Source organism: Saccostrea cucullata, unplaced genomic scaffold (assembly GCF_032062105.1).
Source record: "Saccostrea cucullata isolate Sc308-1 unplaced genomic scaffold, CSIRO_AGI_Scuc_v1 ctg134, whole genome shotgun sequence".
Taxonomy (NCBI): Eukaryota; Metazoa; Mollusca; class Bivalvia; order Ostreida; family Ostreidae; genus Saccostrea; species Saccostrea cuccullata.
The window spans coordinates 41,092-47,091 of NW_026927214.1; positions in this window are offsets into that span (position 1 = coordinate 41,092).

A 6,000-nucleotide genomic window follows, 5' to 3' on the forward strand; every position below is an offset into this window, starting at 1 on the left:
AATCGTGAACAGAACAAAAACGCATATTCCTTAAGACCCCAGAGGTAGGATAAGGTGTATAGGAGGAGTGAGCAACCCCTGTCGACCGGTCACTCACACGTATAAATGATCTAAATGGATTATCCATGATCAAAATAAGTTCATCTGAGTGCGGGTCATGGCAATGTGGTGATATTCTGCTGTAGGAGATAATCTGTAACGATCCAGGCCCTATGACATCTGGCAGTGTCATCTTGGTAAGAAAAAATAATGCTTTTTAATTAATTGCTCCTGATTTTGGAAAACATTGTGTTGTTTTAACTTCTAAATTCTTTGAATTTTTAGGAATCCACATTGATTTACAGTATTTCTTGAATATACCGGTATAATTTACAACACATGAATATTTGTTTCTTGTCTATATAGAGACATATGTCATCTCAAGATTATTTAGAGCTCTTAGAGAAAAACCGATCCGAGTGACCGAGTACTCGATCGGAAAAAAACAAGCAGTTAATCTTACTTTGTGATAACACTTAATAAATGAAAAAATTACTGATATAACATATAATTTTTGACTGATGAGGCCAATCGATGATAATATACAATGATTATTAATTATATTTATTTGTATTTTTCTTTTCCTACCAATTGTTAGGCCTTGCTTTTTATACTGAATTTGACAACAGAACGTTACGATCGATAGGCCCACAGTTGATGTGACATGTCAACTAGGGATGCTTATTCCTCTTAGGCACCTGATCCCACCTCTGGAATTTCCAGGGATCCGTGCCCTAGATCTTTGTCAGATCGATCACTAATTGTTATCTTCACCTACACTAGAAGAGGGATATTTGTAATGAAGACGAATGTCTCAGTATTTTTTTTTTTATTTATTTTTCTTCACAGTAATAAGATACAATATAATGTAATTTTTTTTGTTTTTCCAGAAAGGCGAGGTGTACCACAATTACTACTACAGAAGAACAGACGCCCCACCTCCTGTTATTTCATAAACATGGACCAATTCTTGATGCATTTATATAACAATTAAAGGGTGTCTAAGACTCATTTTCACTCATTGTAAATTTGGATTCTTCTTTTTTGTCCCCTGCTTTCGCGAAAGAGGAGGGACATTAAATCTCATTTGTCTGTCAGTCTGTAGTTAACGTTCTTTCCGCCTGTCACAAAAAACTTTAACCCTTGTCATATCTTGAGACTGAGAAGAGATAGGGTTTTCATATTACACAGTCATGTATATTACCTGGGACAACAACTTTCGAAATACACTGTGACTTTTGACCCCATGACCTTAAAGTTTGACCTACTTTAAAAAAATTAAACATTACTTTAAATTGGCCATAACTTTTGAATGAGATGAAAGAGGGCTTTCGTATTAAAAATGTGTATTACATGTGACAAGACCTTTCTAAATACACTATGACTTTTTATCGTGATGATGACCTTGAAGTTTGACTTACTTTTCTAAACTTTAAACTTGGTCAGGACTTTTGAATGAGAAGAGATAGGGCTTTCATATTTATCTGTATATTGTCTGTCTAAATTTATACACTACATGTATGGTTTTTGATCTTGTAACCTTGACCTTGAAGTTTGACCTACTTTTCAAAAACATTTTCCTTGGTCATACCTTATGAATGAGAAAAGATACGGCTTTCATACAAAGACCTGTGTATCACTGGTACCTGTGACAATACCTATCTAAATACACTATGATTTTTGACTTTCATGTATGTCATGTGCATTTCCTGTCACAAGATATTTCCGAGTGTGCTATGATTCTGACCCCTTGACCTTAACTATTGACCTAATTAAAAAAATTAAACTTTTGTGATAACTTCTGAATGACATGATATGATATATTATGATAGGGCATTCATATTTGACACAATATGCCATAAAATGACATCTCACCCACAAAGACGCAAAAAGCGTGGGACCACAATTCTTTGAATTTGCCTGTTGATTTTGTTTATTATGCCTCTGTAATCTGCGAAAGCGAGGGGACATTAAATTTCATTTTTGTTTGTCCGTCCGTCACAAAAACTTCAACCTTGCCCATAACTTTTGATTTAGTGGAGCTATGACTTTCACATTTTACATGTGTATTCCTTGTGACAATATCTTTCTTTGGGTACCACCAAATTTGACCTTTTGACCTTGGAGGTTGACCCACTTTTACACAAAAAATTTAAACTTTTTACTTTGGCCATAACTTTTGAACGGTAGATACTAGGACATATATTTCATATTTTACATATGTATTCTTTGTGGCAAGACCTTTAATTGGATATCAACAAATTTGACTTTTTCACTTTAACCTAAGCCTTAACTTTTGAACAGTAAGGGCTTGGGCTTTCATACTTCAAATATTTAATCCTTGTGAGAAGATCTTTCATTTGATAACAAGAACTTTGACCCTCTGACCTTGACCTTGGAGTTTGGCCTACTTTTTAAAAAAATATAACCTTGGCCATAACTTTTGAAGGGCTAGGGCTTTCACACCTCACATATTTAATCCTTATGACAAGACCTTTTTTCTGGATATTCAGAACTTTGACCCTCTGACATTGACCTACTTATTAAAAACATTAACTGTGGCATATTTAATCCTTGTGACAAGACCTTTCATTGGATAACTAGAACTTTGACCCTCTGACCTTGACCTTGGAGTCTGACCCACTATTTAAAAAAATATAACCTTGGCTATAACTTTTGACGGGATAGGGTAATGATGTCTAAATGGCATATGATAGGGCATTTAGTTTTGACACAATATGTCATAAAAAATACATCTCACCCACAAAGACACCGAAAGCGGGGGGGGGGGCACAATTCTTTGAATTTGCTTGTTGATTTTGTTTATTATGCCTCTGTAATCTGATTTGGGGTCAAGTTGTTTTTGGCCCTCCGCCTCGTCTGTTTGTTCAAATAATTTAACTTTGCCCATGCTATTGATTCCCTGGACACTGGAGCTATGGCTTTTTAAAATATGTGAAATGTGACCGTATTCCTTGTGACAAGACCTTTCTTAGAGTACCAACTTATTTGACCTCTTAACCTTGGAGTTTAGTTTAACCCACTTTTACAAAACACATTAATTTAGAAATTAAATCTTGGTCATAACTTTTGAACGATAAATGTGCTAGGGCTTCCATATTTCATGTTGAATCCCTATGACGAGAGTTTATTATGGGCATGAACAATTTGATTTTTTGTAAATTGGAGCTTGATATACTTTTTTAGACTTTAATCCAGGCCATAACTTTTGAACGATTGGTGTTTGGGCTTTCGAACTTTACCCTCTGTTTTTCTTGTGGCAAGATCTTTCTTTTGGAGTCAGAATTCTTTTTCATAATAAACATACATTACCTTAATGATTTTGGAGCTTGACTTGCATTTTAAAAAATCGCTGAAAACTGCCGTGTTCAATAGCGTCCCCTCCCGTCTGTCTGTTTGCCCGCAAAAACTTTAACCTTGCCCACAGCCTTTGATTGGATGGAGCTATAACTTTCATATTTCATATCTGTGATTTTGTTACAAGGCCTATTGACCTTGACTTTTGCAAAAAAAAAAAAAAAAAAAAAAAAATCATCCGAAATTTAACCTTGGAAATAACTTTCGAAAAGTTCTAGGGCTTTCAAACTGAAACTTTACCTGTTAACTTAATCCAACAAAACCTTCTTTTCATTTTCATTCCTGGCCATTAATTTGGACCTTTTGGCAAGACTTTTTTGGAAAATGATAACATTGATCATAACTTTTGAACATTCAAGCTAGGCCTTTTATGTTTCCTATGTGTATTTATTGTAACACGTCCTTCTCCTGGGAACTAATTCTTTCGACCCTTTAACCTTTGCCCTTGGAGATTGACCCACCGTTAAAATCACAGGCACTTGTTTCGGAAATAAATTTTGAACCAATAGTGTTATTATTATACTATGGGCTCAAAATTTATTTCCAAAACAGGTGCCTGTGCTTTAAATACTTTAACCTTAGCCATAACGTTTGAATGGTTGGTGGTTGCATGACTTGCATATTTTATGGATTTTTGATCTTGAATATTGTTCGTTATCTCCACGTTTCATTCATCGACAAATCCGGTATTTTTTGGATCACTTCACCTTGGGGTTTGACTTACATTTTGGAATCTCAAATTCATCATGAGCTGCCATACGGGGGCATCAGTGTTTCAATAACATATCTTGCTTTTAATGTCCCCGTAATCAAATTCAGGGATATGATAGTTTTTTACCTTGTCCGTCCGTCTGTATGTCTATCTGTATGCTTGCCAATAACTTTTAAATGGGTGGGGCTATGGCTTTCATATTTCACAGGTATACCGGCATTCCTTGTAATAAGACCTTTCTCGAGATACAAACGACCTTGACGTTGGATTTTGACTTGCATTTGAAAAACTTCGATCTTCTAAGAAACCTGCCATATGAGGGCATCAATGTTTCAAAAACACATCTTTTTGGTCATTAGCAACTTACGAGTTTCAAAAAAATACATCTATGGAATTCATGGTTTTTATAGTGTCTTGGTGGCTGATTTAAACCCCATATTTAGTCTGTATACAAGTTTAGAATTAGGCCTACATACGCAGCCATTCCAGAGAAGAACTAGTTTGCTTAGCCAAAAGGAAGAGATACTGAAATGACATTGTTCATTATGATGCACCTTCAGAATTCTTTTGTGATATTCTGTGGCAGTGTGTTTGTATTTTTAATACATTGTATTTCTTAAACAGACCTACTCCATATGTGCACTGATACTTTTCATTAAACTTGTGATCTGGCATAATTATTGCTGTGGTAAATTACATATTGATTAAATTAACAACAATCTATTAATTCCTTAATTTCTTTATTGTGAACTGTTTTTGTAAGCTACAAACAACTGGAGATACATTAACATTAGAGATTACAAAAAAGACAATTTTCTTTTAATGATGCACATAAAATTGAAGTCCTAGTTAAGTTCTGGTATGTTTGGGAAGTTAATTATCAGTTATTACAGTATTATGAGTTTTAAATAAAACCTGAAGGATTAATTCCTTTCAACAGTAAGACATGCTCTGATGTAAACTTTTAAATTCAATTCTAGGATAGAAAAAAAAATCGCCTTATAATACTACAAGTATATGTAAGGAATGTCAGGATAAAAATAGTCCTAGTGCACATTAAAAAAAAGTCTCTAAAATTAACAATTATCTACTCTACATATATAAATTAATAGGATACATAATGCCGTAAATTCTATAATTTTTAAAATCATCTTGTTGTGTCAAGTGGTTTAAAACATTTTCCGTAAGTAAATTTATTGTTTTAACAAACAATTTATTTTCATTTTGAATTGTATTACCGTAAAAGTGTAAATTTTAGCGAGATGCAAATTCAGCAATTTAAAAATTGGTATTTTATTTTTAGAAAGAAGTAATTTTAGTAATTTTAAAATGCTCACTTAAGAAACTGTTACAAATAAAACGTAATTAATTTTTGGTGATTTTAAAATGGGAGTCAAATTTTAAGAGTGTTAAAAACATTTAGTAAAATAGAAACGCAATTAATTTTTGGTGATATTCAATTTTAGCCATCTCAGCACCCTAGGTAATAATTCCAAAATAAAATCTTTGCTAAAATTTCCACTTATATCGTATTTAAATGACTTTAATGTTACAGCAGTTAGAATAATGAATAACACAACAACAGTCTTGACAACGGTACATTAATTCTCTACAGGCAAGCTTAAACAATGGAATTCTCTCTAACAGTGTCAGTACAGATAATATATACAGATATATGTACAGATATATAAACAGATAGATAAACATTATGGTCAACTTCCACCACGGAACAATATTCCCCAATAATCATAAATAAGACAATAAAAAAAAATCTGCTACAAGACTCTTCATTTTACATTATTTTTCCATCACTTTTAAGCATCAAATTGACAATTATCTTTTAGATTAAGCCATAATCCGTGACTCTAGAA